This window comes from Saccostrea cucullata, unplaced genomic scaffold (genome assembly GCF_032062105.1).
Source record: "Saccostrea cucullata isolate Sc308-1 unplaced genomic scaffold, CSIRO_AGI_Scuc_v1 ctg5845, whole genome shotgun sequence".
Classification (NCBI taxonomy): Eukaryota; Metazoa; Mollusca; class Bivalvia; order Ostreida; family Ostreidae; genus Saccostrea; species Saccostrea cuccullata.
Window position 1 is genome coordinate 15,027 of NW_026935790.1, and position 13,189 is coordinate 28,215.

Sequence of the window (13,189 nt, forward strand, 5' to 3'; positions counted from 1 at the left end):
TGTTTCAAAATGCTACTACTCCTACAGTTTTGGTCTGATTTCAGTATAACTTGGCACACAAGTAGACTACACTAAGATACATAATTCTGTGTATTGGTTTTTGATTTCGATGAACGGTGTTGCCGTGGTTACTAAAAATAGAAATATCTGTAAAATTGTTTCAAAATGCTACTCCTCCTACAGTTTTGGTCTGATTTCAGTATAACTTGGCACACAAGTAGAATACACTAAGATACATAATTCTGTGTCTATTGGTTTTTGATTTCGATGAACGGTGTTGCCGTGGTTACTAAAATTAGAAATTTCTGTGAAATTGTTTCAAAATGCTACTACTCCTACAGTTTTGGTCTGATTTCAGTATTATTTGGCACACAAGTAGAATACACTAAGATACATAATTCTGTGTATTGGTTTTTGATTTCGATGAACGGTGTTGCCGTGGTTACAAAAAATAGAAATATCTGTAAAATTGTTTCAAAATGCTACTCCTCCTACAGTTTTGGTCTGATTTCAGTATAACTTGGCACACAAGTAGAATACACTAAGATACATAATTCTGTGTATCGAATTTTAATTTTGATGAACGGTGTTTCCGTGGTTACTAAAAATAGAAATGACTGTAAAATTGTTTCAAAATACTACTCCTCCTACAGTTTTGGTCTGATTTCAATATAACTTGGCACACAAGTAGACTACACTAAGAACATAAAAAGACTTTATCAACGATCATTATTCTATTTATTGCTGTTGTAAAATTTCAAATCCCAGCTGCTTAAGTACTTTTCTTTTCCTTTGCTATAAGTTCAAACCAGTAGAGCTTCAGTCTCGACAGAGACTTCTGGTTTCTTAGAATTTTCACACTTTTAAACTTAGATTTTTGGTCATATTTTGTCAGCGCAATTCCTCATAAACCGCTACACAGATTTTCGTCAAACTTTGGAGATATTAAGGACACAGTGTGAAGATGTGCATATTACCTGGAAATTCCGATTCCTTTATTTTTCTGGGAATTTCGGCACTTTACAACTTAGATTTTTGGGGATATCTTGAATATAGGGGTGAACAGTTTGTCAGCGCAACTCCTCATTAACCGCTGCACAGTATTTCATCAAACTTTGGAGATATTTAGGACACAATTTGTAGATGTGCATATCACCGTGAAATTTTGATTCTTTCATTTTTCCGGGATTTTCAGCACTTTGAGTTTTGGGGAAGCGTGGGGTATGTGAGCTTGCTCACTTTTTCTTTCATTAAAATTAGAGTAAATAGCTTAGATAAGAAATATGCATTGAAGTTTTCCAGATATAACAAATAACATGCATCTACATAAGACATATTATCTAAGCCCAATTATGTCGTTAGTAAATAATTCGTAGATTTTTACACGAAGACACAGTAATGTTCATTCTATACTCTTGTAGTGTTAAATAAACATTTGAACCCTATGTTACAACACAAAATGTAATAACAACGCAAAATGTAATAAACCCCGATTATTACATTTTGCGTTATTACATTTTGCGTCGAAATCAACGCAGAATGTAATAACGCGAAAAGTAACAACACACTTTTGAGGATTATTTCATTTCGCGTTATTACATTTTGCGTCGATACCAACGCAGATTGTTATAACGCGAAATGTAATAACAATTTTTTTGGATTATTACATATTGCGTTGTTACATTTTGCGTCGAGATTATGCAAAAGGCAAGAACGCAAAATGTAATAACACATTTTTTTTCGTCAGCCAGATTGAGTACAATTTGCAATATTGTAGTAGCCGCTGAAAATAAAATAAAACAAAAGAAAAAATTAGATACATGCAATTTATTTCAATTAATAAATTTTAAAATATATTTATTTAATTATCTAAATGTATTTAAAATCAGTTTAATAAATGTTTCCAAATTATAGGTGTTGCAAATTAGAAACGTGCATCTGTGGGCAGGGTTGTTGGGGAGTATTGACCAGTGTGCTTTTTTTTTTTATAGACAAATGCAATGAATCTATAAAAAAAACTTTTCATTTGTACTGGCAGGTGTGAAATTATAGCGGGAAGGGGTTCATTGACAAATGATACCATTCTGTTCCATGCAAATCACCAGCATTGCAAACAAGCAAAAACAAAATTCTTTCTCTCTTTCTCTCCATCCAATAATAAAATGGATGGTGTCACTAAGTCCACAGAAATACAGTTATAAACGTACAAAGTACACCCCACCCCATCCCTGCCCCTCACATACACGTCTAATTTGTTAACCAATGTATACATACATATCAAGAGATTTTAATGAACCTATGGTCAATCTTTGTAATTAAATAAATTATGTGTTATTGGTTAGAAATATATGACTATCAAAAATATGACGATCAAAGTTGAGTTAATTCTGTATAATTAAGTACAGTGTATTCGATTTAACTAAAATCAGAGTCAGAAAAAAATCTACTTTTAGATGTATTTATGTCCGAAAAAGCCCTAATGTTGGTCTCATTGTTTAAGTTCTTAATAGTTTTACAGCGTGTTTCCCTTGTTGGTTACATGTATATATTTGAATCAATTTTATGCACTGTTATATTATACGCAATTAAATAAATAAATTATATTTTGTTTTATTACATATTGTTTTATTACCTTTTGCGTTGTGTTTAGTGCAAAAATAAAATAACGCAAAATCTAACAACGAAAAAGCAAGTTATAACATTTTGCGTTGATCTCGACGCAAAATGTAATAACGCAAAATGTAATAATCTAAAACTATGTAATTACATTTTGTATTACATTTTGCGTTGATCTCGACGCAAAATGTAATAACGCAAAATGTAATAATCCAGGTTTATTACATTTCGCGTTGATATTACATTTTGCGTTGTAACAACCCTATATATGAAACATTACCCTTCAGTGTTTTACAATAGGGTTATGGTAATATGTACCCTCATAGTAATTTAAAAGACTTTATTCTAGAAGTATATGGAGTTCTTTAGATTTTCTACACAGAGTATCGTCTTACGTGTTTCTTCAACTCCTTGATCACTCTTGTGAAATTAAACGATTTAATATTTTTTTTCCATATTGACGGACTATTTCTGCACTGACTCACCAGTCGTCGTATCCTCTCTAGAACAGACACCCCCTCTCTGTCTAACACTGAATCATATATACTGTAGACGTACCTTTTTCCACGGGGTCATAATTCCGCGGAATTTCAATTTCTGTTTAATCCGCTGGTAGAAAATTACGCGGATTTTTTAGACTGTCACTATATGTCTTACATTTATATTAAGTACGCTTGGACAAATTTCCGCGGAAAATTTGTAACCGCGTACATAGCGTAAATTAATACCACGCGGAAAAATGTACTTCTACAGTAATCATATCGATAGGTCAGGAACTAAGGAGCCTAAATGTTTGATGTAAATCTAAGGTGGTCAAATATGCATGTAAATCTCATACGGCTGGGTTTTTTTGACGTCAGAAGGCAAAATCTAAATCTGTCAGTTTACATTTTTAAAATTTTCTTTTTAAGTAAACAAAAATAAATAAAATTCAAGCGCATGGGAATTTTGGCCTTTCTAATGATTTTTTCGTCTAAAAAGTATGTATAATTTAGTAATTTCGAACAAAACATTAAATTAGAGTTATTTTTACTGATTAGACACATTGAGTAGCATATTGCTTTATAAGGATTTATAAAGATGAATACATCATTTTCCTCTTAATTTTTTGTTCTGAAATTAGTTTCATAAACTTATTCCTTTTCGTCAGTTTATCAGAGTAATTGTTCTCAAGAGTCCCGTCGACTAGATCAAATGACCCATAAAGAAATTTTCTAGAAATGCGAAAAAATAAAAGTAAAGATTAAGTAAGATTCAATACTGTTCGTTACCAAGTGGCGTGAATCAGACGTGGATACTCAAAAATTCCAAAGAACTTTTGGACAATTTGAAATCACAAGATTTTACTAAAATCAACAACTTTAAAACTTGCAACTTTTCAACTTTATACACACCATTCCCCACGATTAATTATAAGTCCAGGCTTTTTTACATAATTGACAGCTGCTTTTTTATTAAAAAATGAACTCGTAAATTAACTTACCTTGGTCATTCTGTTTGCACACACTATTACTCTAGAGTTGATATCAAAGAGATTCTTGAGTTTCTGATTGACAATAACTATATGGTCTTTGGAGACCAGGTATTCTAACAATCTATTGGAATTCCCATGGTACACATCGCGCTCCGTTATTAGCAAACCTATTTTATATTCATATGAAGCAGTATTCATGCAAAATCTTATGCGTGAAAAGAAGAAAACACTTGCTGTAGCCTCCAAATCGACATTTAGATATATAAACGACATATTGTCAATTAACAATGGTAATTTCCATTCCTACGTTGATACGATATATCCTGGTGAGCTTGAAATAAAAGATACCACAGAGTCCACGTTAATGGTAATCTAACAACCAAGCTATGTGATAAACGGGATGACTTTAACTTTTCCATTGTCAACTTCCCTTACTTATGCAGCAATATACCTTCATTACCTGCATGCGGAGTATATATATATATATATATATATATATATATATATATATATATATATATATATCTCAGTTGATTCGATATGCAAGAATATGCTCTACGTATGAACAATTTCTAAAATGAGGTAAATTATTGGTACAAGCAAGTTGATGAAACAAGAATATCAACAGTCTCGTTTAAAGTCATCATTTCGTAATTTCTATGGTCGATACAATGATCTCGTCAGCAAATACAATTCATCATTGAGTCAAATGCTGACTGACTTTTTTCATACCAATTGTTAGTCCATTATTTTTACACTCAGCTTGTGAATTCCTGTCTCAGTGTTAGACAGAACATTATAGCTTGTATCTGAATTTGATAACCAAAACGTAAATGCAATTCTTTTATAATACATGATGTGAATTTTATAGGTAAATGACGGTTACTTGTATTGCTTACATGATTGTTTTTCATCAAGTTGACTTTCCTCTTTCTGTAGCGTCCCCTCGGTTTACAAACCCTGAGAAGATGAAGAGACAGAAGATCACGAGGCCGGTCAACAGTTCGCTGCGGCTCCGATGTAAAGCCACGGGAAACCCCCGACCCCAGATTACGTGGATGAAGGACCACCACGAGTTGTACCATCACGACGCCGGACGGAAGTCCTCCTGGATCCTACGGCTGCCGGATTTACAACAGACGGACTCCGGACTCTATACCTGTGTGGTCAGGAATCGTCTCGGGTCCATCAACTTTACCTACCATATAGAAGTCATCGGTAAGGATATCCTCACAAATGTTATTGAAACAGTCCCCCAAATTCTCCAATGTTAATGAAACGGTCCCAAATTCTCCATTGTTAATGAAACAGTCCCAAAATTCTCCATTGTTAAGGAAACAGTCCCAAAATTCTCCATTGTTAATGAAACAGTCCCAAAATTCTCCATTGTTAATGAAACAGTCCCAAATTCTCCAATGTTAATTAAACAGTCCCAAAATTTCCAATGTTAATGAAACAGTCCCAAATTCTCAATAGCGAATAAATTGTATTTAATAAAAGAGAGGTGAAATCTATTGTTTATGCAAAAAAAAAATTTTTATATGCCAATCAGGTTGTTATAGTACTCATTGAAATATAGTCCGGTGTTATTGGATACTTTTATTGGTTTGTATTAGTCCTGTTAAACCTTGTGTTTTTTGTCTGAAAACTGTGTCAATTTGTTGATCGTTGCAAGATGAGAAAAGCGAGATGTTCAGAATAAAATGGAAATCTGTTTAAGAAAATGCATTAATTGAGAAATTATTTTGAAGCCCTAAATAATGGGGTTTGAGTAATAGAAATTCTGTTCACTTTAAACAACTTGACAATAGATGATGTGTAGTGCCCTCAAGCCATCACAAAAAAAAAAGATTTCTGCCTACGGGCGAGTTTGTTTTATACTGTATGATGGATTGATTTTATATTCAAATTAATTCAATGAAAACTTCCCTTCAATTGTAAAAGATTTATACAAAATAAAAAACAATACAGAAAAACTTGTTTATAATTCATCTTTAGGGGCAACCAAAATCACTAAGTATAATTAATATACGGAAGTGTCTACCACACTGGACATTTCATTGTTTTTTACACTATAATAAAAGCATATTACATTTTAAAAATGTTAAAAATGATAAATGCATGTGTACATAGTGTCCATAATTACAAGACTCACAGACAGAAGTGAATTTTATTGAGGAGTGGGTACCTCAAACTAGTTTAACATTAATTTGCAAAGTTTATATTCTGAGACCTGGGAAGGCTATTCCAGGGTCCATTACCTGACCATACTCACCCATGTCATATAATGCCGCATTATTGATGTTTACAGATAAGATAATGGCCAAGCCCGAGTTACTGGCGCCCCACCCCTCAACACAACGGTCAGGATCGGAGAGAGCGCACAGCTACAGTGTCGAATCAATAGCGAGATGGAACCACATATTCAGGTACGGCTCTCAATCAAAACTGGCCCAGTGTTCAGATATTGACTGAGTGTGTACAGCTCTCAATTGCTGTTCAGGTCTGGCTCCAGGGCTATAAGGCCTAGATGAGCCCACTTTTGATCTCAGTCTCACTTTTACCAAAAGAATATTTTTATATTGTGGAAAAGTGAGACCTGGATCGAAAGTGAGCTCTTGTTAGTTGTATTGCCTTGAAGCCTGGACTAGTGCCTTGTGTTTTGATAATAGGCCAGGTCAGTCTTCCATTACTTTGTCAACATGCTGTACTTGTTTCACAGGTCTCATGAAAATTTAGAATGTTGACAACTACAATTCCAATAAAATTAAAATCAAATTCATTCCTTGGTGGAGTTGATTTGGGATATACATTAATTACAAGAGAGATTTTCCACACCGAACCATCTGTCAAACCCTGTTGCATTTTCAGCGTGAACATCTAGAACTTAGCTTTAATATTCACAAGAAAAACTTTTTAATGGAATGTCCATTTGTTTTTACCTTTATAATGGGGAAATGTGATCCTAGCTAATGAACAACTGTAAAAACAGAACAGCTTAGAGAGGGAATCACTCTCACAAACAGATGGGTAGGGTGTGCGTAAGGTTAAAATATCTGTTCTGTGTTTAATTATAAACATATATTTTCTGATGTAGTTTAGATTAGGAGAGATGATACCTTTATTGCAGACATTATTGTGTTTTAGATAAGTTCATTTTCTATAACTCGGTAAATCTCTTAAGTCTTAGAACATGACAGATGTTTAAGATCAAAATACATCTCAATAATATAGTTTAATTTTGTCAATATATGAAATTAGAGATCATCATATGTTGTTATTCTTAATGTTAATTAAGACTGATTTTTATGACAGAGGAATTATGATTAAAACATAAAGTAGTGAGTTACATATACGTGATGCTTTTAATAAAATAAGACGGAGCAATGTCTGCCAGATTAACTACATTTCTGAACCTCTGTTCATAGTACAATATCATATTTATAATTTTGTCTATCGTTAATTTTTTAATTATTTTATTAAACAGTGGCTAAAGAGAGTTGACGACCCTAAATTCATGTCCAACAACTCTATAAAGCTAAAGGGGCAACCTTTCATCATCCTGAAAACGAGTGAGATCGGGAGCGGATCCGATGGCACGTACCTCAATAAATTTGTGATTCATCACGTGACGGAGGCTGACGGAGGAATGTACATCTGTCTGGCGGCCAATACAATGGGCTTCAGTTGGCGCAGTGCACATCCTATTGTTCAATCCAGTAAGTATTAATCTAATGTAGAAAGTACAAACCTTATTTTTCAATTTAGTAAAGTATAAAGCTTCTGAGGTCTACTTAATATGAAACTACAACTGAATTTTAGAATTAAAATGCTGAGCAATTTTCATATTTAACAAATTTGTTGACATTCTTTATTCTATTTGTAGATCATCCTCAGAACCAGTATGCCTACACGATCGACCGCAGTAACCTGAATATTCCTCTGGTTGTGGCGGAATCCTTCTCGTCGTTATAATCATTGCGTTCCTCTTTTTCCAGCGCAGACGACGGGCGCAGTACCACCAGGGGTCCGTCGTGAACGGCCCTCATTTTAACAGAGTTCCTACACAGGACCCCGAGCCTTATCTTGGGGTCCCTCACACGAACGATGTCAAAACAAACATTCATGTGAACCCCATACATGGACCACAACACAAAAACTTGTATGCGGGCGTGCCTAGCCCCCATCTTATAGTGTCGAGTCGTGAGATGCTATCTAAAAATAGCCAGAGTATAGACCACAGACATTTCGTCCGTCATCATAACCCACATCATCACATGCAGCAGTATTCCTATAACGGACCCTGAACTCATAGTCAGGAGTTCTAAAAATACCTCACTTCCTCTGTTTGACTACAAACAACTCACAGGATCTTGTATTCCGATTGGTCGAGAAAAACATTGCAGTTATGAAAGTCTACCTGTGATTGGATAAAACATTTCATTGATACAAAGAAACCTGTGATACAAACTTCAAGTCACTGACCAACTGGTGCTGTTACTCAGGTGTGCTTGGGTGGAAATACTTGGTATGACAATGGGCACAAATTGTGCTACGTGAAAACTACCCAACTGATTTGTGAAATTGACACAAAAAACCTATATGACACAATACTAAGCTTGATACTGCATTCTGTGATAAAAGATAGGGCCATTAAAGGAGAAAGTTTACCAAAGATTCCCACTGTCTTGGTGTTGACCTGAGAAAAAAAAACACTTCAGACATTGCATTTTTCTATGAAGCAAGTGAATAACTTCAATCAGATGTCCAATCAAGCATTGTGCCAGTCTGAGAGTAAAAGGAGAGTGAATGGAGAGTGAATGGAGACTTTATAAGCTGTGATTGTTGTATGTATAAATGAGAGTGAATGGAGACTTTATAAGCTGTGTGTGTTGTATGTATGGATAACTGATCAGCTGTCTAACGTCTGTATGTGTCGATACTTGTTAGGCTGTATAGATAATATTTTGTATATATGAATACTTTGGATACTTGATTGTCAGTTTTGCAAGTGGTATAAATGGATTCTTGATAGATAGTTTGGATGTTATATGTGTGTGTTTGGATTGTGCAAGGTATTACATGTTATGTTAAAGAATATCTGTCCATGAATAAGGATTTTACCTGTAGGAGTACAATCTGTATTCATAGTAATCTTGTGAGTGTATGGGAAATTGTTTCTTTGTAGATATTCTACAAACTTATTGTTGTTAAATTAATCTTGTAATGAGACAGATTAACTGAGACCCTACACACAAGATGTACAGTACACAGGTGTTTCTAAGTGCTCTTTTTACACCTCACAAATCTACACACCTGTAATTAATTCTACTCTTCGTTTACAATTTACAAGCCCTCTATATTACCTGTTTGTATCTAGACAAATCTTGTTTCTGTCTATAATGCCCGGAATTTCTGTTTTTAAATAACAAGGGATTTTCGTTTCTTTAGAATGGGGTCATTTGGGGAAATTTTGACCTGAAGCCTTAATATATGATGACATTTCATCTGTACCTTGATACCTGGTTTACCATTATCAATTGTTCCTTTTGAGTTTAGATTTTACAAGAAAATCCCAGCTGACTTAAGACTTCATGTTTTATTAAAATTCTTGTCAGTTATGAGGGCTGTAAATTTTGTTTTGGACAAATTAACTCTGGACATGGTTTTTATTGAGAAATGATTTTTGCAGCTTTCTATTTTTATGATTTGAAAATATAAAGGAATTGTTCAATTTATTTCAATTTCATACTGTACAACAACTTGTTTTAATTATGAATTCTTAAATCATCAAATAAGGGCACCAATACTACATATTTTTCATAACTTTCAAATTGATGTAAACAGAATTGGTAATTTTTGGCAATCCTTCCTTTTCCAAAATGTATGTAAAATTGAAATAATTTAATTACTGAAACTAAAATGAAAATATGTGTACTTCTGGATATAAAATAATCTACTTTGAAAAAAAAAGGCAGCAAAAATTTCCTCAGTTCTGTCGTAAGAAAAAGTTCTCCAAAATGTAGCAACATTTTGCTGGTGGCTTTAACTTTTTATCAAATTATTTGAGATTTTAAATATTTCCCACTTCTTTAAGCCCAGGAAGGGTAAAGTATGTTTTTTTTAACATTATTTTGTTTTGATAATTGTTTTGTTACTGTTTTGATCTTAGAAGTCAATTACTTGACAATTCTTGAAAAAATATGTAAACATTATTTAATGTTGTTCAGTGGGCCTTTGCCAATTATTGTAATTGTGTTTGTGCCAATAAAGTATTTGTATTTGTATTTGTATTTGTATTTCATTTCTGTTAAAGCATTATGTGTGGAAAGAGAGACAACTCTTGCAAAATGTTTCTTTTTTTGAACAGGGTAAAAATTGTTCATAATATGTTGTACACAAGTGTACCAGTAAACTTTAATAAAAAATATAAATTATTGAAGTTGTATTTTTTCTTTGTTTATTTAAATTTTCAGATACAGTATAATTTGAATACTATTTGTCATAATTATTCCTGGCCTACCTAATGGGACCAAATTCCCTACCCTTAAATATCCGTAAAGTAAATAATACTCTGATATTATTTTAAAGCATTTTATAGTAGAAAATGATTGACCGTGAGAAAGTTTCAAAAATGTATTTAATTAAACTGTAATTAATTAACAAAGATTGCATTGAAGTCTATGGGAAAAAGCATTTTTTTCAAAATAAAAATTAAAAAATTCTAATTCTAAATCTAAACATCAAAAATAGAATGACAATTTTAAACAATTTATTTAACCGGCTAATTTTTTTCTTATTAATTTTTTTTATTAATTAATAAAGGGGAGATAACTTTAACCAAAATTCAAGGTCATAAATTAGGACACGTCCCACTAGACATACTAATAGCAGGCGCGGATCCAGAAATTTTTCAAAGGAGGGGTTGAAGTATTTTTCAAAAGGGGGGGGGGGGGTTGAAGGCGAAAACAGTTAAAACGTACGTTGTACACATACATATAGTTAAATAACTCAATAGAATATCGATACAGGGTGGAGTATGGTTTTTGAAAGTGGGACGTTGATCAATCTGGGAAAAAGTACTTGTATACATTACCAGAAAGGTTTTGAAAAAGAAAGGAAAATAAATCTCCGAACCTGAAAATCCTATTTTGTAAAGGGATGGTGTTTTATTTTGTTTTTACAACCGCATTTCTTTATATATTACAACATTAGCCTTTCACCTTACATTTTCTTTAGTAGAAACACAACAAAAAAATTGGAACTTTCTTATTTCTCTTTCTCTTTTGCAAATCCAAAGGGGGGGTTGCAATCCCCGTAACCCCCCCTCTGGATCCGCCACTGAATAGTAATATATGGGAGGTATGTCTAAATAAACTGACAGTATTCAATGCCTACATATCTATTATGTATTCAATTTCATTGAATTTGTTGACCTATTAGGGACTGAATACCTTAAGATAACTTTTGAAACATACAAGTAAAATTATATTTATCAAATGTTTGTAACGTGTATGATTGGGTTCTACAAGGGATATATGTACAGTATAATGCTTTTTCTCTTACTCTATCTGAATTAATGATTAGACTAATAATTGTAAGGCCGCTCTATCTGAGGGAAAATCACAATTTATTTAAAATTTTGTTATCAAGAGACGTGGACTGGGTATGGATTTTGCACCGTGTTTCTACACTAGGTTCCTTTTGATAGGAAAGAACTGAGTGCCTCAATCTTCTGCAGATTTACTGCAATCAGAACTTACCATCAATTCCCTTCATCACCTGCCACTGGTGCTTATTCTATTCTTACCCTTTTTCTTCTTCTAATGATTTCCTCCTTTTGTTCTTTCAATTTCAGCCGTAACTTTCTGAATGTCTAATTTCCCTAAAGCATTGCTTTATATACCCTTGGACTGGTCTATTCCAAGGGTAGTCAGGTCATTCCATTATTCATTATCTAAGGTCTTCTCTGCGTTTATTTAAACGCCCCTTAACCATTACATGTTCTTTGCTTTATAGTAATAATATCCTATAATTTCTTTTGTTCAAATGGACAAAATTTATAGTGAGAGGTAAAATTGTCATGTCATCTGAGTGTACTTGAGGCGGAGACGGAGTTTTCGAAAAGTTTAGGTGATGATTTACAGTGTTAAAGCTAAATTTTTTTGAACTGTAAGAAAACATAATGACAGGTCATTAACACAATTTATGAAAGTTGTTTCAATTTTTTGTGTAAGGGACACTGAAACATCACCATGACTGAGTGTGCAAGCATTAAACAAACTTTGTACAATACCAGCTAGTACATTTTATCAATTCAATAATTATGACATTGAAACAAGTTACTCAATACAGTTATTCATTTACTCAGTACTTAACAGTTGGAAACTGCGTCTTTAAGATTGTTATTTCTCAGAGTGTTTGCAAGGAAACTCAAAATATCTAAAGTAATTTTAGGGTCAACAAGTTATAACGGTTATTGTACATAATCATAATCAAATTTACTCAAATAGGTACAAGTTATTAATTATCACACCTACTAGCAGATACTGTGTCATCCACAAGAAGTGTAAAAGCCTTAACATTGATATATCTGCATTTCCTATATTCACTGACACTAAACTCCCTCCAACAAGATCAAATTCAAACTTAACCTCCTATCTGAAATTACCCTTAATTGATAATTAAATTTACCAATAAAACACTTTCACTTCTGAAAGTTCCAGGCGTAATATTTCTTTCCATTTTCCTGCCATTTTTTGCCAAGAAAATCTGAACTTGCAAAATGACGCCCGGGAATTTGAAATGAACGACTGTAAGATGCCTCTTCTACTGAGGCGTAACTTTTCGAAAACTCTGTCTCCGTCTCAAGCTTGATATATTTTTGTTTCATCAACTTGCTTGCCAATAATTTACCTCGTTTTAGAAACTGTTCATACGTAGCTAGAGCATGCTCTTGCGTATCGAATCAACTGAGATATATATACTCCGTATGCAGGTGATGAAGGTATATTGCTGCATAAGTAAGGGAAGTTGACCATAGAAAAGTTAAAGTCATCACGTGAATCATATAATTTTGTTTTTAGATTACCTTTAGCA

General features: G+C 33.3%; 1 pseudogene; it reads left to right on the forward strand.

Moving 5' to 3' along the window:
* The first annotated feature begins 4,941 nt into the window (after nt 1-4,941).
* LOC134243779 (fibroblast growth factor receptor-like 1) lies at nt 4,942-8,467 on the forward strand (annotated as a pseudogene).
* Nucleotides 8,468-13,189: the final 4,722 nt, after the last annotated feature.